The following is a 21,826-nucleotide window of genomic DNA, read 5'->3' on the forward strand; positions in this document are numbered from 1 at the left end:
CAATGAAGCAACCATCAACTGCTTGTGTAAATTACAATGAAAAGCATTTTACGCTAGGTTTTCGGCATTTACAGTTGCCCCAATGCTGTTGATTATTGTATATTCACTCCAATGAGAAAACTTTTTAGTAATAAACAAAGCACATCTTAACATGACATTTTATGGTAGATTCTTTCAAAATCACCTTGTAATAGGATTGGTGGATTTTCAGGAGGGAACTGAGTTTTCTGGTCAAATACAGATTGGGGTCCAGTCCTAAATGGGTGAAAAAGTGACAGATGTTCCATAATCAACTCAAAACATATTCAAATTACATTTCAAAGAACCTCTACTTGAAATCACATTATAATAGGATTCAATGAGCAACCATCAACTGCTTGTGTAAATTACAATGAAAAGCATTTTACGCTAGGTCTTCGGCATTTACAGTTGCCCCATTGCTGTTGATTATTGTATATTCACTCCAATGAGAAAACTGTTTAGTAATAAACAAAGCACATCTTAACATGACATTTTATGGTAGATTCCTTCAAAATCACCTTGTAATAGGATTGGTGGATTTTCAGGAGGGAACTGAGTTTTCTGGTCAAATACAGATTGGGGTCCAGTCCTAAATGGATGAAAAAGTGCCACATGTTCCATAATCAACTCAAAACATATTCAAATTACATTTCCAGGTACCTCTACTTGAAATCACATTATAATAGGATTTAATGAAGCAACCATAAACTGCTTGTGTAAATTACAATGAAAAGCATTTTACGCTAGGTTTTCAGCATTTACAGCTGCCCCATTGCTGTTGATTATTGTATATTCACTCCAACGAGAAAACTGTTAAGATATCAACAAAGCACATCTTTACATGACATTTTATGGTAGATTCATTCAAAATCACCTTATGATAGGATTTGTGAATTTTCAGGAGGGATCTGAATTTTCTGGTCGGATTCAGATTGGGGTCCAGTCCTAAATGGATAAAAAAGTGACAGATGTTCCATAATCAACTCGAAACATATTCAAATTACATTTCAAGGTACCTCTATCTGAAATCACATTATAATAGGATTTACTGAAGCAACCATCAACTACAATGAAACGCATTTTACGCTTGGTTTTTGGCATTTACAGCTGCTTTCATTGCTGATATCATTGTATATTCACTCCAATGAGAAAACTGTTTGGTTATCAGCAGAGCACATCTTTACATGACATTTTATGGTAGATTCATTCAAAATCACCTTATAATAGGATTGGTGGATTTTCAGGAGGGAACTGAGTTTTCTGGTCAAATACAGATTGGGGTCCAGTCCTAAATGGGTGAAAAAGTGACAGATGTTCCATAATCAACTCAAAACATATTCAAATTACATTTCAAAGAACCTCTACTTGAAATCACATTATAATAGGATTCAATGAAGCAACCATCAACTGCTTGTGTAAATTACAATGAAAAGCATTTTACGCTAGGTTTTCGGCATTTACAGTTGCCCCAATGCTGTTGATTATTGTATATTCACTCCAATGAGAAAACTTTTTAGTAATAAACAAAGCACATCTTAACATGACATTTTATGGTAGATTCTTTCAAAATCACCTTGTAATAGGATTGGTGGATTTTCAGGAGGGAACTGAGTTTTCTGGTCAAATACAGATTGGGGTCCAGTCCTAAATGGATGAAAAAGTGCCACATGTTCCATAATCAACTCAAAACATATTCAAATTACATTTCCAGGTACCTCTACTTGAAATCACATTATAATAGGATTTAATGAAGCAACCATAAACTGCTTGTGTAAATTACAATGAAAAGCATTTTACGCTAGGTTTTCAGCATTTACAGCTGCCCCATTGCTGTTGATTATTGTATATTCACTCCAACGAGAAAACTGTTAAGATATCAACAAAGCACATCTTTACATGACATTTTATGGTAGATTCATTCAAAATCACCTTATGATAGGATTTGTGAATTTTCAGGAGGGATCTGAATTTTCTGGTCGGATTCAGATTGGGGTCCAGTCCTAAATGGATAAAAAAGTGACAGATGTTCCATAATCAACTCGAAACATATTCAAATTACATTTCAAGGTACCTCTATCTGAAATCACATTATAATAGGATTTACTGAAGCAACCATCAACTACAATGAAACGCATTTTACGCTTGGTTTTTGGCATTTACAGCTGCTTTCATTGCTGATATCATTGTATATTCACTCCAATGAGAAAACTGTTTGGTTATCAGCAGAGCACATCTTTACATGACATTTTATGGTAGATTCATTCAAAATCACCTTATAATAGGATTGGTGGATTTTCAGGAGGGAACTGAGTTTTCTGGTCAAATACAGATTGGGGTCCAGTCCTAAATGGGTGAAAAAGTGACAGATGTTCCATAATCAACTCAAAACATATTCAAATTACATTTCAAAGAACCTCTACTTGAAATCACATTATAATAGGATTCAATGAAGCAACCATCAACTGCTTGTGTAAATTACAATGAAAAGCATTTTACGCTAGGTTTTCGGCATTTACAGTTGCCCCAATGCTGTTGATTATTGTATATTCACTCCAATGAGAAAACTTTTTAGTAATAAACAAAGCACATCTTAACATGACATTTTATGGTAGATTCTTTCAAAATCACCTTGTAATAGGATTGGTGGATTTTCAGGAGGGAACTGAGTTTTCTGGTCAAATACAGATTGGGGTCCAGTCCTAAATGGATGAAAAAGTGCCACATGTTCCATAATCAACTCAAAACATATTCAAATTACATTTCCAGGTACCTCTACTTGAAATCACATTATAATAGGATTTAATGAAGCAACCATAAACTGCTTGTGTAAATTACAATGAAAAGCATTTTACGCTAGGTTTTCAGCATTTACAGCTGCCCCATTGCTGTTGATTATTGTATATTCACTCCAACGAGAAAACTGTTAAGATATCAACAAAGCACATCTTTACATGACATTTTATGGTAGATTCATTCATTATAACCTTATAATAGGATTTGTGGATTTTCAGGAGGGATCTGAGTTTTCTGGTCGGATACAGATTGGGGTCCAGTCCTAAATGGATAAAAAAGTGACAGATGTTCCATAATCAACTCGAAACATATTCAAATTACATTTCAAGGTACCTCTATCTGAAATCACATTATAATAGGATTTACTGAAGCAACCATCAACTACAATGAAAAGCATTTTACGCTTGGTTTTTGGCATTTACAGCTGCTTTCATTGCTGATATCATTGTATATTCACTCCAATGAGAAAACTGTTTAGTTATCAGCAGAGCACATCTTCACATGACATTTTATGGTAGATTCATTCAAAATCACCTTGTAATAGGATTTGTGGATTTTCAGGAGGGAACTGAGTTTTCTGGTCAAATACAGATTGGGGTCCAGTCCTAAATGGATGAAAAAGTGCCACATGTTCCATAATCAACTCAAAACATATTCAAATTACATTTCAAGGTACCTCTACTTGAAATCACATTATAATAGGATATACTGAAGCAACCATCAACTACAATGAAAAGCATTTTACGCTAGGTTTTCAGCATTTACAGTTGCCCCATTGCTGTTGATTATTGTATATTCACTCCAATGAGAAAACTGTTTGGTTATCAGCAGAGCACATCTTTACATGACATTTTATGGTAGATTCATTCAAAATCACCTTATAATAGGATTGGTGGATTTTCAGGAGGGAACTGAGTTTTCTGGTCAAATACAGATTGGGGTCCAGTCCTAAATGGGTGAAAAAGTGACAGATGTTCCATAATCAACTCAAAATATATTCAAATTACATTTCAAAGAACCTCTACTTGAAATCACATTATAATAGGATTCAATGAAGCAACCATCAACTGCTTGTGTAAATTACAATGAAAAGCATTTTACGCTAGGTTTTCGGCATTTACAGTTGCCCCATTGCTGTTGATTATTGTATATTCACTCCAATGAGAAAACTGTTTAGTAATAAACAAAGCACATCTTAACATGACATTTTATGGTAGATTCTTTCAAAATCACCTTGTAATAGGATTGGTGGATTTTCAGGAGGGAACTGAGTTTTCTGGTCAAATACAGATTGGGGTCCAGTCCTAAATGGATGAAAAAGTGCCACATGTTCCATAATCAACTCAAAAGATATTCAAATTACATTTCCAGGTACCTCTACTTGAAATCACATTATAATAGGATTTAATGAAGCAACCATAAACTGCTTGTGTAAATTACAATGAAAAGCATTTTACGCTAGGTTTTCAGCATTTACAGCTGCCCCATTGCTGTTGATTATTGTATATTCACTCCAACGAGAAAACTGTTAAGATATCAACAAAGCACATCTTTACATGACATTTTATGGTAGATTCATTCATTATCACCTTATAATAGGATTTGTGGATTTTCAGGAGGGATCTGAATTTTCTGGTCGGATACAGATTGGGGTCCAGTCCTAAATGGATAAAAAAGTGACAGATGTTCCATAATCAACTCGAAACATATTCAAATTACATTTCAAGGTACCTCTATCTGAAATCACATTATAATAGGATTTACTGAAGCAACCATCAACTACAATGAAAAGCATTTTACGCTTGGTTTTTGGCATTTACAGCTGCTTTCATTGCTGATATCATTGTATATTCACTCCAATGAGAAAACTGTTTGGTTATCAGCAGAGCACATCTTTACATGACATTTTATGGTAGATTCATTCAAAATCACCTTATAATAGGATTGGTGGATTTTCAGGAGGGAACTGAGTTTTCTGGTGAAATACAGATTGGGGTCCAGTCCTAAATGGGTGAAAAAGTGACAGATGTTCCATAATCAACTCAAAACATATTCAAATTACATTTCAAAGAACCTCTACTTGAAATCACATTATAATAGGATTCAATGAAGCAACCATCAACTGCTTGTGTAAATTACAATGAAAAGCATTTTACGCTAGGTTTTCTGCATTTACAGTTGCCCCATTGCTGTTGATTATTGTATATTCACTCCAATGAGAAAACTTTTTAGTAATAAACAAAGCACATCTTAACATGACATTTTATGGTAGATTCTTTCAAAATCACCTTGTAATAGGATTGGTGGATTTTCAGGAGGGAACTGAGTTTTCTGGTCAAATACAGATTGGGGTCCAGTCCTAAATGGATGAAAAAGTGCCACATGTTCCATAATCAACTCAAAACATATTCAAATTACATTTCCAGGTACCTCTACTTGAAATCACATTATAATAGGATTTAATGAAGCAACCATAAACTGCTTGTGTAAATTAAAATGAAAAGCATTTCACGCTAGATTTTCAGCATTTACAGCTGCCCCATTGCTGTTGATTATTGTATATTCACTCCAACGAGAAAACTGTTAAGATATCAACAAAGCACATCTTTACATGACATTTTATGGTAGATTCATTCATTATCACCTTATAATAGGATTTGTGGATTTTCAGGAGGGAACTGAATTTTCTGGTCGGATACAGATTGGGGTCCAGTCCTAAATGGATGAAAAAGTGCCACATGTTCCATAATCAACTCAAAACATATTCAAATTACATTTCCAGGTACCTCTACTTGAAATCACATTATAATAGGATTTACTGAAGCAACCATCAACTACAATGAAAAGCATTGTACGCTTGGTTTTTGGCATTTACAGCTGCTTTCATTGCTGATATCATTGTATATTCACTCCAATGAGAAAACTGTTTAGTTATCAGCAGAGCACATCTTCACATGACATTTTATGGTAGATTCATTCAAAATCACCTTGTAATAGGATTTGTGGATTTTCAGGAGGGAACTGAGTTTTCTAGTCAAATACAGATTGGGGTCCAGTCCTTAATGGATGAAAAAGTGCCACATTTTCCATAATCAACTCAAAATATATTCAAATTACATTTCAAGGTACCTCTACTTGAAATCACATTAGAATAGGATTTACTGAAGCAACCATCAACTACAATGAAAAGCATTTTACGCTTGCTTTTCGGCATTTACAGCTGCTTTCATTGCTGTTTATCATTGTATATTCACTCCAATGAGAAATCTGTTAAGATATCAACAAAGCACATCTTAACATGACATTTTATGGTAGATTCATTCAAAATCACCTTATGATAGGATTTGTGGATTATTAGGAGGGAACTGAGTTTTCTGGTCAAATACAGATTGGGGTCCAGTCCTAAATGGATGAAAAAGTGACAGATGTTTTATAATTAACTCAAAACATATTCAAATTACATTTCAAGGTACCTCTACTTGAAATCACATTATAATAGGATTTAATGAAGCAACCATCAACTGCTTGTGTAAATTACAATGAAAAGCATTTTACGCTAGGTTTTCGTCATTTACAGCTGCCCCATTGCTGTTGATTATTGTATATTCACTCCAATGAGAAAACTGTTTAGTTATCAACAAAGCACATCTTTGCATGACATTTTATGGTAGATTCATTCATAATCACCTCATAATAGGATTTGTGGATTTTCAGGAGGCTATGACAGACACAGATTGGGGTCCAGTCCTAAATGGATGAAAAAGTGACACATGTTCCATAATCAACTCAAAATATATTCAAATTACATTTCCAGGTACCTCTACTTGAAATCACATTATAATAGGATTTAATGAAGCAACCATCAACTGCTTGTGTAAATTACACTAAAAAGCGTTTTACGCTAGGTTTTCGGCATTTACAGTTGCCCCAATGCTGTTGATTATTGTATATTCACTGCAATGAGAAAACTGTTTAGTTATCAACAAAGCCTATCTTAACATGACATTTTATGGTAGATTCATTCAAAATCACCTTATAATGGGATTTGTGGATTTTCAGGAGGGAACTGAGTTTTCTGGTCAAATACAGATTGGGGTCCAGTCCTAAATGGATGAAAAAGTGACACATGTTCCATAATCAACTCAAAATATATTCAAATTACATTTCCAGGTACCTCTACTTGAAATCACATTGTAATAGGATTTAATGAAGCGACCATCAACTGCTTGTGTAAATTACAATGAAAAGAATTTTACGCCTGGTTTTCGGGATTTACAGCTGCTTTCATTGCTGTTTATCATTGTATATTCACTCCCATGAGAAAACTGTTTAGTTATCAACAAAACACATCTTAACATGACATTTTATGGTAGATTCATTCATTATCACCTCATAATAGGATTTGTGGATTTTCAGGAGGGAACTGAGTTTTCTGGTCAGATACAGATTGGGGTCCAGTCCTAAATGGATGAAAAAGTGACAGATGTTCAATAAAAAGTGACAGATGTTCAATAATCAACTCAAAACATATTCAACTTACATTTCAAGGTACCTCTACTTGAAATCACATTATAATAGGATTTAATGAAGCAACCATCAACTGCTTGTGTAAATTACAATGAAAAGCGTTTTAAGCTAGGTTTTCGAAATTTACAGTTGCCCCAATGCTGTTGATTATTGTATATTCACTCCAATGAGAAAACTGTTTAGTTATCAACAAAGCCTATCTTAACATGACATTTTATGGCAGATTCATTCAAAATCACCTTATAATAGGATTTGTGGATTTTCAGGAGGGAACTGAGTTTTCTGGTCGGATACAGATTGGGGTCCAGTCCTAAATGGATGAAAAGGTGACAGATGTTCCATAATCAACTCAAAACATATTCAAATTACATTTCCAGGTACCTCTACTTGAAATCACATTATAATAGGATTTGCTGAAGCAACCATCAACTACAATGAAAAGCATTTTATGCCTGGTTTTCGGCATGTACAGCTGCTTTCATTGCTGTTTATCATTGTATATTCACTCAAATGAGAAAACTGTTCAGTTATCAGCAGAGCACATCTTCACATGACATTTTATGGTAGATTCATTCAAAATCACCTTGTAATAGGATTTGTGGATTTTCAGGAGGGAACTGAGTTTTCTGGTCCAATACAGATTGGGGTCCAGTCCTAAATGGATGAAAAAGTGCCACATGATCCATAATCAACTCAAAACATATTCAAATTACATTTCCAGGTACCTCTACTTGAAATCACATTATAATAGGATTTACTGAAGCAACCATCAACTACAATGAAAAGCATTGTACGCTTGGTTTTTGGCATTTACAGCTGCTTTCATTGCTGATATCATTGTATATTCACTCCAATGAGAAAACTGTTTAGTTATCAGCAGAGCACATCTTCACATGACATTTTATGGTAGATTCATTCAAAATCACCTTGTAATAGGATTTGTGGATTTTCAGGAGGGAACTGAGTTTTCTGGTCCAATACAGATTGGGGTCCAGTCCTAAATGGATGAAAAAGTGCCACATGATCCATAATCAACTCAAAACATATTCAAATTACATTTCCAGGTACCTCTACTTGAAATCACATTATAATAGGATTTACTGAAGCAACCATCAACTACAATGAAAAGCATTGTACGCTTGGTTTTTGGCATTTACAGCTGCTTTCATTGCTGATATCATTGTATATTCACTCCAACGAGAAAACTGTTAAGATATCAACAAAGCACATCTTTACATGACATTTTATGGTAGATTCATTCAAAATCACCTTATGATAGGATTTGTGAATTTTCAGGAGGGATCTGAATTTTCTGGTCGGATTCAGATTGGGGTCCAGTCCTAAATGGATAAAAAAGTGACAGATGTTCCATAATCAACTCGAAACATATTCAAATTACATTTCAAGGTACCTCTATCTGAAATCACATTATAATAGGATTTACTGAAGCAACCATCAACTACAATGAAAAGCATTTTACGCTTGGTTTTTGGCATTTACAGCTGCTTTCATTGCTGATATCATTGTATATTCACTCCAATGAGAAAACTGTTTGGTTATCAGCAGAGCACATCTTTACATGACATTTTATGGTAGATTCATTCAAAATCACCTTATAATAGGATTGGTGGATTTTCAGGAGGGAACTGAGTTTTCTGGTCAAATACAGATTGGGGTCCAGTCCTAAATGGGTGAAAAAGTGACAGATGTTCCATAATCAACTCAAAACATATTCAAATTACATTTCAAAGAACCTCTACTTGAAATCACATTATAATAGGATTCAATGAAGCAACCATCAACTGCTTGTGTAAATTACAATGAAAAGCATTTTACGCTAGGTTTTCGGCATTTACAGTTGCCCCAATGCTGTTGATTATTGTATATTCACTCCAATGAGAAAACTTTTTAGTAATAAACAAAGCACATCTTTACATGACATTTTATGGTAGATTCTTTCAAAATCACCTTGTAATAGGATTGGTGGATTTTCAGGAGGGAACTGAGTTTTCTGGTCAAATACAGATTGGGGTCCAGTCCTAAATGGGTGAAAAAGTGACAGATGTTCCATAATCAACTCAAAACATATTCAAATTACATTTCAAAGAACCTCTACTTGAAATCACATTATAATAGGATTCAATGAGCAACCATCAACTGCTTGTGTAAATTACAATGAAAAGCATTTTACGCTAGGTCTTCGGCATTTACAGTTGCCCCATTGCTGTTGATTATTGTATATTCACTCCAATGAGAAAACTGTTAAGTAATAAACAAAGCACATCTTAACATGACATTTTATGGTAGATTCCTTCAAAATCACCTTGTAATAGGATTGGTGGATTTTCAGGAGGGAACTGAGTTTTCTGGTCAAATACAGATTGGGGTCCAGTCCTAAATGGATGAAAAAGTGCCACATGTTCCATAATCAACTCAAAACATATTCAAATTACATTTCCAGGTACCTCTACTTGAAATCACATTATAATAGGATTTAATGAAGCAACCATAAACTGCTTGTGTAAATTACAATGAAAAGCATTTTACGCTAGGTTTTCAGCATTTACAGCTGCCCCATTGCTGTTGATTATTGTATATTCACTCCAACGAGAAAACTGTTAAGATATCAACAAAGCACATCTTTACATGACATTTTATGGTAGATTCATTCAAAATCACCTTATGATAGGATTTGTGAATTTTCAGGAGGGATCTGAATTTTCTGGTCGGATTCAGATTGGGGTCCAGTCCTAAATGGATAAAAAAGTGACAGATGTTCCATAATCAACTCGAAACATATTCAAATTACATTTCAAGGTACCTCTATCTGAAATCACATTATAATAGGATTTACTGAAGCAACCATCAACTACAATGAAACGCATTTTACGCTTGGTTTTTGGCATTTACAGCTGCTTTCATTGCTGATATCATTGTATATTCACTCCAATGAGAAAACTGTTTGGTTATCAGCAGAGCACATCTTTACATGACATTTTATGGTAGATTCATTCAAAATCACCTTATAATAGGATTGGTGGATTTTCAGGAGGGAACTGAGTTTTCTGGTCAAATACAGATTGGGGTCCAGTCCTAAATGGGTGAAAAAGTGACAGATGTTCCATAATCAACTCAAAACATATTCAAATTACATTTCAAAGAACCTCTACTTGAAATCACATTATAATAGGATTCAATGAAGCAACCATCAACTGCTTGTGTAAATTACAATGAAAAGCATTTTACGCTAGGTTTTCGGCATTTACAGTTGCCCCAATGCTGTTGATTATTGTATATTCACTCCAATGAGAAAACTTTTTAGTAATAAACAAAGCACATCTTAACATGACATTTTATGGTAGATTCTTTCAAAATCACCTTGTAATAGGATTGGTGGATTTTCAGGAGGGAACTGAGTTTTCTGGTCAAATACAGATTGGGGTCCAGTCCTAAATGGATGAAAAAGTGCCACATGTTCCATAATCAACTCAAAACATATTCAAATTACATTTCCAGGTACCTCTACTTGAAATCACATTATAATAGGATTTAATGAAGCAACCATAAACTGCTTGTGTAAATTACAATGAAAAGCATTTTACGCTAGGTTTTCAGCATTTACAGCTGCCCCATTGCTGTTGATTATTGTATATTCACTCCAACGAGAAAACTGTTAAGATATCAACAAAGCACATCTTTACATGACATTTTATGGTAGATTCATTCATTATAACCTTATAATAGGATTTGTGGATTTTCAGGAGGGATCTGAGTTTTCTGGTCGGATACAGATTGGGGTCCAGTCCTAAATGGATAAAAAAGTGACAGATGTTCCATAATCAACTCGAAACATATTCAAATTACATTTCAAGGTACCTCTATCTGAAATCACATTATAATAGGATTTACTGAAGCAACCATCAACTACAATGAAAAGCATTTTACGCTTGGTTTTTGGCATTTACAGCTGCTTTCATTGCTGATATCATTGTATATTCACTCCAATGAGAAAACTGTTTAGTTATCAGCAGAGCACATCTTCACATGACATTTTATGGTAGATTCATTCAAAATCACCTTGTAATAGGATTTGTGGATTTTCAGGAGGGAACTGAGTTTTCTGGTCAAATACAGATTGGGGTCCAGTCCTAAATGGATGAAAAAGTGCCACATGTTCCATAATCAACTCAAAACATATTCAAATTACATTTCAAGGTACCTCTACTTGAAATCACATTATAATAGGATATACTGAAGCAACCATCAACTACAATGAAAAGCATTTTACGCTAGGTTTTCAGCATTTACAGTTGCCCCATTGCTGTTGATTATTGTATATTCACTCCAATGAGAAAACTGTTTGGTTATCAGCAGAGCACATCTTTACATGACATTTTATGGTAGATTCATTCAAAATCACCTTATAATAGGATTGGTGGATTTTCAGGAGGGATCTGAATTTTCTGGTCGGATACAGATTGGGGTCCAGTCCTAAATGGATAAAAAAGTGACAGATGTTCCATAATCAACTCGAAACATATTCAAATTACATTTCAAGGTACCTCTATCTGAAATCACATTATAATAGGATTCAATGAAGCAACCATCAACTACAATGAAAAGCATTTTACGCTTGGTTTTTGGTATTTACAGCTGCTTTCATTGCTGATATCATTGTATATTCACTCCAATGAGAAAACTGTTTGGTTATCAGCAGAGCACAGCTTTACATGACATTTTATGGTAGATTCATTCAAAATCACCTTATAATAGGATTGGTGGATTTTCAGGAGGGAAACTGAGTTTTCTGGTCAAATACAGATTGGGGTCCAGTCCTAAATGGGTGAAAAAGTGACAGATGTTCCATAATCAACTCAAAACATATTCAAATTACATTTCAAAGAACCTCTACTTGAAATCACATTATAATAGGATTCAATGAAGCAACCATCAACTGCTTGTGTAAATTACAATGAAAAGCATTTTACGCTAGGTTTTCGGCATTTACAGTTGCCCCATTGCTGTTGATTATTGTATATTCACTCCAATGAGAAAACTTTTTAGTAATAAACAAAGCACATCTTAACATGACATTTTATGGTAGATTCTTTCAAAATCACCTTGTAATAGGATTGGTGGATTTTCAGGAGGGAACTGAGTTTTCTGGTCAAATACAGATTGGGGTCCAGTCCTAAATGGATGAAAAAGTGCCACATGTTCCATAATCAACTCAAAACATATTCAAATTACATTTCCAGGTACCTCTACTTGAAATCACATTATAATAGGATTTAATGAAGCAACCATAAACTGCTTGTGTAAATTAAAATGAAAAGCATTTCACGCTAGGTTTTCAGCATTTACAGCTGCCCCATTGCTGTTGATTATTGTATATTCACTCCAACGAGAAAACTGTTAAGATATCAACAAAGCACATCTTTACATGACATTTTATGGTAGATTCATTCATTATCACCTTATAATAGGATTTGTGGATTTTCAGGAGGGATCTGAATTTTCTGGTCGGATACAGATTGGGGTCCAGTCCTAAATGGATGAAAAAGTGCCACATGTTCCATAATCAACTCAAAACATATTCAAATTACATTTCCAGGTACCTCTACTTGAAATCACATTATAATAGGATTTACTGAAGCAACCATCAACTACAATGAAAAGCATTGTACGCTTGGTTTTTGGCATTTACAGCTGCTTTCATTGCTGATATCATTGTATATTCACTCCAATGAGAAAACTGTTTAGTTATCAGCAGAGCACATCTTCACATGACATTTTATGGTAGATTCATTCAAAATCACCTTGTAATAGGATTTGTGGATTTTCAGGAGGGAACTGAGTTTTCTGGTCAAATACAGATTGGGGTCCAGTCCTTAATGGATGAAAAAGTGCCACATTTTCCATAATCAACTCAAAATATATTCAAATTACATTTCAAGGTACCTCTACTTGAAATCACATTATAATAGGATTTACTGAAGCAACCATCAACTACAATGAAAAGCATTTTACGCTTGCTTTTCGGCATTTACAGCTGCTTTCATTGCTGTTTATCATTGTATATTCACTCCAATGAGAAAACTGTTAAGATATCAACAAAGCACATCTTAACATGACATTTTATGGTAGATTCATTCAAAATCACCTTATGATAGGATTTGTGGATTATTAGGAGGGAACTGAGTTTTCTGGTCAAATACAGATTGGGGTCCAGTCCTAAATGGATGAAAAAGTGACAGATGTTTTATAATTAACTCAAAACATATTCAAATTACATTTCAAGGTACCTCTACTTGAAATCACATTATAATAGGATTTAATGAAGCAACCATCAACTGCTTGTGTAAATTACAATGAAAAGCATTTTACGCTAGGTTTTCGTCATTTACAGCTGCCCCATTGCTGTTGATTATTGTATATTCACTCCAATGAGAAAACTGTTTAGTTATCAACAAAGCACATCTTTGCATGACATTTTATGGTAGATTCATTCATAATCACCTCATAATAGGATTTGTGGATTTTCAGGAGGCTATGACAGACACAGATTGGGGTCCAGTCCTAAATGGATGAAAAAGTGACACATGTTCCATAATCAACTCAAAATATATTCAAATTACATTTCCAGGTACCTCTACTTGAAATCACATTATAATAGGATTTAATGAAGCAACCATCAACTGCTTGTGTAAATTACACTAAAAAGCATTTTACGCTAGGTTTTCGGCATTTACAGTTGCCCCAATGCTGTTGATTATTGTATATTCACTGCAATGAGAAAACTGTTTAGTTATCAACAAAGCCTATCTTAACATGACATTTTATGGTAGATTCATTCAAAATCACCTTATAATGGGATTTGTGGATTTTCAGGAGGGAACTGAGTTTTCTGGTCAAATACAGATTGGGGTCCAGTCCTAAATGGATGAAAAAGTGACACATGTTCCATAATCAACTCAAAATATATTCAAATTACATTTCCAGGTACCTCTACTTGAAATCACATTGTAATAGGATTTAATGAAGCAACCATCAACTGCTTGTGTAAATTACAATGAAAAGAATTTTACTCCTGGTTTTCGGGATTTACAGCTGCTTTCATTGCTGTTTATCATTGTATATTCACTCCCATGAGAAAACTGTTTAGTTATCAACAAAACACATCTTAACATGACATTTTATGGTAGATTCATTCATTATCACCTCATAATAGGATTTGTGGATTTTCAGGAGGGAACTGAGTTTTCTGGTCAGATACAGATTGGGGTCCAGTCCTAAATGGATGAAAAAGTGACAGATGTTCAATAAAAAGTGACAGATGTTCAATAATCAACTCAAAACATATTCAACTTACATTTCAAGGTACCTCTACTTGAAATCACATTATAATAGGATTTAATGAAGCAACCATCAACTGCTTGTGTAAATTACAATGAAAAGCGTTTTAAGCTAGGTTTTCGAAATTTACAGTTGCCCCAATGCTGTTGATTATTGTATATTCACTCCAATGAGAAAACTGTTTAGTTATCAACAAAGCCTATCTTAACATGACATTTTATGGCAGATTCATTCAAAATCACCTTATAATAGGATTTGGGGATTTTCAGGAGGGAACTGAGTTTTCTGGTCGGATACAGATTGGGGTCCAGTCCTAAATGGATGAAAAGGTGACAGATGTTCCATAATCAACTCAAAACATATTCAAATTACATTTCCAGGTACCTCTACTTGAAATCACATTATAATAGGATTTGCTGAAGCAACCATCAACTACAATGAAAAGCATTTTATGCCTGGTTTTCGGCATGTACAGCTGCTTTCATTGCTGTTTATCATTGTATATTCACTCAAATGAGAAAACTGTTCAGTTATCAGCAGAGCACATCTTCACATGACATTTTATGGTAGATTCATTCAAAATCACCTTGTAATAGGATTTGTGGATTTTCAGGAGGGAACTGAGTTTTCTGGTCAAATACAGATTGGGGTCCAGTCCTAAATGGATGAAAAAGTGCCACATTTTCCATAATCAACTCAAAACATATTCAAATTACATTTCAAGGTACCTCTACTTGAAATCACATTATAATAGGATTTACTGAAGCAACCATCAACTACAATGAAAAGCATTTTACGCTTGCTTTCCGGCATTTACAGCTGCTTTCATTGCTGTTTATCATTGTATATTCACTCCAATGAGAAAACTGTTAAGATATCAACAAAGCACATCTTAACATGACATTTTATGGTAGATTCATTCAAAATCACCTTATGATAGGATTTGTGGATTATTAGGAGGGAACTGAGTTTTCTGGTCAAATACAGATTGGGGTCCAGTCCTAAATGGATGAAAAAGTGACAGATGTTTCATAATCAACACAAAACATATTCAAATTACATTTCAAGGTACCTCTACTTGAAATCACATTATAATAGGATTTACTGAAGCAACCATCAACTACAATGAAAAGCATTTTACGCTTGGTTTTTGGCATTTACAGCTGCTTTCATTGCTGATATCATTGTATATTCACTCCAATGAGAAAACTGTTTGGTTATCAGCAGAGCACATCTTTACATGACATTTTATGGTAGATTCATTCAAAATCACCTTATAATAGGATTGGTGGATTTTCAGGAGGGAACTGAGTTTTCTGGTCAAATACAGATTGGGGTCCAGTCCTAAATGGGTAAAAAAGTGACAGATGTTCAATAATCAACTCAAAACATATTCAAATTACATTTCAAAGAACCTCTACTTGAAAACACATTATAATAGGATTTAATGAAGCAACCATAAACTGCTTGTGTAAATTACAATGAAAAGCATTTTACGCTAGGTTTTCAGCATTTACAGCTGCCCCATTGCTGTTGATTATTGTATATTCACTCCAACGAGAAAACTGTTAAGATATCAGCAAAGCACATCTTTGCATGACATTTTATGGTAGATTCATTCATAATCACCTCATAACAGGATTTGTGGATTTTCAGGAGGCTATGACAGACACAGATTGGGGTCCAGTCCTAAATGGATGAAAAAGTGACAGATGTTCCATAATCAACTCAAAACATATTCAAATTACATTTACAGGTACCTCTACTTGAAATCACACCATAATAGGATTTACTGAAGCAACCATCAACTACAATGAAAAGCATTTTACGCTAGGTTTTCGGCATTTACAGTTGCCCCATTGCTGTTGATTATTGTATATTCACTCCAATGAGAAAACTGTTTAGTAATAAACAAAGCACATCTTAACATGACATTTTATGGTAGATTCTTTCAAAATCACCTTGTAATAGGATTTGTGGATTTTCAGGAGGGAACTGAGTTTTCTGGTCAAATACAGATTGGGGTCCAGTCCTAAATGGATGAAAAAGTGCCACATGTTCCATAATCAACTCAAAACATATTCAAATTACATTTCCAGGTACCTCTACTTGAAATCACATTATAATAGGATTTAATGAAGCAACCATAAACTGCTTGTGTAAATTACAATGAAAAGCATTTTACGCTAGGTTTTCAGCATTTACAGCTGCTTTCATTGCTGTTGATTATTGTATATTCACTCCAACGAGAAAACTGTTAAGATATCAACAAAGCACATCTTTACATGACATTTTATGGTAGATTCATTCATTATAACCTTATAATAGGATTTGTGGATTTTCAGGAGGGATCTGAATTTTCTGGTCGGATACAGATTGGGGTCCAGTCCTAAATGGATAAAAAAGTGACAGATGTTCCATAATCAACTCGAAACATATTCAAATTACATTCCAAGGTACCTCTATCTGAAATCACATTATAATAGGATTTACTGAAGCAACCATCAACTACAATGAAAAGCATTTTACGCTTGGTTTTTGGCATTTACAGCTGCTTTCATTGCTGATATCATTGTATATTCACTCCAATGAGAAAACTGTTTAGTTATCAGCAGAGCACATCTTCACATGACATTTTATGGTAGATTCATTCAAAATCACCTTGTAATAGGATTTGTGGATTTTCAGGAGGGAACTGAGTTTTCTGGTCAAATACAGATTGGGGTCCAGTCCTAAATGGATGAAAAAGTGCCACATTTTCCATAATCAACTCAAAACATATTCAAATTACATTTCCAGGTACCTCTACTTGAAATCACATTATAATAGGATTTAATGAAGCAACCATAAACTGCTTGTGTAAATTACAATGAAAGGCATTTTACGCTAGGTTTTCAGCATTTACAGCTGCCCCATTGCTGTTGATTATTGTATATTCACTCCAACGAGAAAACTGTTAAGATATCAACAAAGCACATCTTTACATGACATTTTATGGTAGATTCATTCAAAATCACCTTATGATAGGATTTGTGAATTTTCAGGAGGGATCTGAATTTTCTGGTCGGATTCAGATTGGGGTCCAGTCCTAAATGGATAAAAAAGTGACAGATGTTCCATAATCAACTCGAAACATATTCAAATTACATTTCAAGGTACCTCTATCTGAAATCACATTATAATAGGATTTACTGAAGCAACCATCAACTACAATGAAAAGCATTTTACGCTTGGTTTTTGGCATTTACAGCTGCTTTCATTGCTGATATCATTGTATATTCACTCCAATGAGAAAACTGTTTGGTTATCAGCAGAGCACATCTTTACATGACATTTTATGGTAGATTCATTCAAAATCACCTTATAATAGGATTGGTGGATTTTCAGGAGGGAACTGAGTTTTCTGGTCAAATACAGATTGGGGTCCAGTCCTAAATGGGTGAAAAAGTGACAGATGTTCCATAATCAACTCAAAACATATTCAAATTACATTTCAAAGAACCTCTACTTGAAATCACATTATAATAGGATTCAATGAAGCAACCATCAACTGCTTGTGTAAATTACAATGAAAAGCATTTTACGCTAGGTTTTCGGCATTTACAGTTGCCCCAATGCTGTTGATTATTGTATATTCACTCCAATGAGAAAACTTTTTAGTAATAAACAAAGCACATCTTAACATGACATTTTATGGTAGATTCTTTCAAAATCACCTTGTAATAGGATTGGTGGATTTTCAGGAGGGAACTGAGTTTTCTGGTCAAATACAGATTGGGGTCCAGTCCTAAATGGGTGAAAAAGTGACAGATGTTCCATAATCAACTCAAAACATATTCAAATTACATTTCAAAGAACCTCTACTTGAAATCACATTATAATAGGATTCAATGAGCAACCATCAACTGCTTGTGTAAATTACAATGAAAAGCATTTTACGCTAGGTTTTCGGCATTTACAGTTGCCCCATTGCTGTTGATTATTGTATATTCACTCCAATGAGAAAACTGTTTAGTAATAAACAAAGCACATCTTAACATGACATTTTATGGTAGATTCCTTCAAAATCACCTTGTAATAGGATTGGTGGATTTTCAGGAGGGAACTGAGTTTTCTGGTCAAATACAGATTGGGGTCCAGTCCTAAATGGATGAAAAAGTGCCACATGTTCCATAATCAACTCAAAACATATTCAAATTACATTTCCAGGTACCTCTACTTGAAATCACATTATAATAGGATTTAATGAAGCAACCATAAACTGCTTGTGTAAATTACAATGAAAAGCATTTTACGCTAGGTTTTCAGCATTTACAGCTGCCCCATTGCTGTTGATTATTGTATATTCACTCCAACGAGAAAACTGTTAAGATATCAACAAAGCACATCTTTACATGACATTTTATGGTAGATTCATTCAAAATCACCTTATGATAGGATTTGTGAATTTTCAGGAGGGATCTGAATTTTCTGGTCGGATTCAGATTGGGGTCCAGTCCTAAATGGATAAAAAAGTGACAGATGTTCCATAATCAACTCGAAACATATTCAAATTACATTTCAAGGTACCTCTATCTGAAATCACATTATAATAGGATTTACTGAAGCAACCATCAACTACAATGAAACGCATTTAACGCTTGGTTTTTGGCATTTACAGCTGCTTTCATTGCTGATATCATTGTGTATTCACTCCAATGAGAAAACTGTTTGGTTATCAGCAGAGCACATCTTTACATGACATTTTATGGTAGATTCATTCAAAATCACCTTATAATAGGATTGGTGGATTTTCAGGAGGGAACTGAGTTTTCTGGTCAAATACAGATTGGGGTCCAGTCCTAAATGGGTGAAAAAGTGACAGATGTTCCATAATCAACTCAAAACATTTTCAAATTACATTTCAAAGAACCACTACTTGAAATCACATTATAATAGGATTCAATGAAGCAACCATCAACTGCTTGTGTAAATTACAATGAAAAGCATTTTACGCTAGGTTTTCGGCATTTACAGTTGCCCCAATGCTGTTGATTATTGTATATTCACTCCAATGAGAAAACTTTTTAGTAATAAACAAAGCACATCTTAACATGACATTTTATGGTAGATTCTTTCAAAATCACCTTGTAATAGGATTGGTGGATTTTCAGGAGGGAACTGAGTTTTCTGGTCAAATACAGATTGGGGTCCAGTCCTAAATGGATGAAAAAGTGCCACATGTTCCATAATCAACTCAAAACATATTCAAATTACATTTCCAGGTACCTCTACTTGAAATCACATTATAATAGGATTTAATGAAGCAACCATAAACTGCTTGTGTAAATTACAATGAAAAGCATTTTACGCTAGGTTTTCAGCATTTACAGCTGCCCCATTGCTGTTGATTATTGTATATTCACTCCAACGAGAAAACTGTTAAGATATCAACAAAGCACATCTTTACATGACATTTTATGGTAGATTCATTCATTATAACCTTATAATAGGATTTGTGGATTTTCAGGAGGGATCTGAGTTTTCTGGTCGGATACAGATTGGGGTCCAGTCCTAAATGGATAAAAAAGTGACAGATGTTCCATAATCAACTCGAAACATATTCAAATTACATTTCAAGGTACCTCTATCTGAAATCACATTATAATAGGATTTACTGAAGCAACCATCAACTACAATGAAAAGCATTTTACGCTTGGTTTTTGGCATTTACAGCTGCTTTCATTGCTGATATCATTGTATATTCACTCCAATGAGAAAACTGTTTAGTTATCAGCAGAGCACATCTTCACATGACATTTTATGGTAGATTCATTCAAAATCACCTTGTAATAGGATTTGTGGATTTTCAGGAGGGAACTGAGTTTTCTGGTCAAATACAGATTGGGGTCCAGTCCTAAATGGATGAAAAAGTGCCACATGTTCCATAATCAACTCAAAACATATTCAAATTACATTTCAAGGTACCTCTACTTGAAATCACATTATAATAGGATATACTGAAGCAACCATCAACTACAATGAAAAGCATTTTACGCTAGGTTTTCAGCATTTACAGTTGCCCCATTGCTGTTGATTATTGTATATTCACTCCAATGAGAAAACTGTTTGGTTATCAGCAGAGCACATCTTTACATGACATTTTATGGTAGATTCATTCAAAATCACCTTATAATAGGATTGGTGGATTTTCAGGAGGGAACTGAGTTTTCTGGTCAAATACAGATTGGGGTCCAGTCCTAAATGGGTGAAAAAGTGACAGATGTTCCATAATCAACTCAAAATATATTCAAATTACATTTTAAAGAACCTCTACTTGAAATCACATTATAATAGGATTCAATGAAGCAACCATCAACTGCTTGTGTAAATTACAATTAAAAGCATTTTACGCTAGGTTTTCGGCATTTACAGTTGCCCCATTGCTGTTGATTATTGTATATTCACTCCAATGAGAAAACTGTTTAGTAATGACAAAGCACATCTTAACATGACAATTTATGGTAGATTCATTCAAAATCACCTTGTAATAGGATTGTTGGATTTTCAGGAGGGAACTGAGTTTTCTGGTCAAATACAGATTGGGGTCCAGTCCTAAATGGATGAAAAAGTGCCACATGTTCCATAATCAACTCAAAACATATTCAAATTACACTTCCAGGTACCTCTACTTGAAATCACATTATAATAGGATTTAATGAAGCAACCATAAACTGCTTGTGTAAATTACAATGAAAAGCATTTTACGCTAGGTTTTCAGCATTTACAGCTGCCCCATTGCTGTTGATTATTGTATATTCACTCCAACGAGAAAACTGTTAAGATATCAACAAAGCACATCTTTACATGACATTTTATGGTAGATTCATTCAAAATCACCTTATGATAGGATTTGTGGATTTTCAGGAGGGATCTGAATTTTCTGGTCGGATACAGATTGGGGTCCAGTCCTAAATGGATAAAAAAGTGACAGATGTTCCATAATCAACTCGAAACATATTCAAATTACATTTCAAGGTACCTCTATCTGAAATCACATTATAATAGGATTTACTGAAGCAACCATCAACTACAATGAAACGCATTTTACGCTTGGTTTTTGGCATTTACAGCTGCTTTCATTGCTGAT

Source organism: Genypterus blacodes, unplaced genomic scaffold (genome assembly GCF_046128005.1).
Source record: "Genypterus blacodes isolate CSIRO-AG114 ecotype Tasmania unplaced genomic scaffold, CSIRO-AGI_Gbla_v1 ptg000019l_1, whole genome shotgun sequence".
Taxonomy (NCBI): Eukaryota; Metazoa; Chordata; class Actinopteri; order Ophidiiformes; family Ophidiidae; genus Genypterus; species Genypterus blacodes.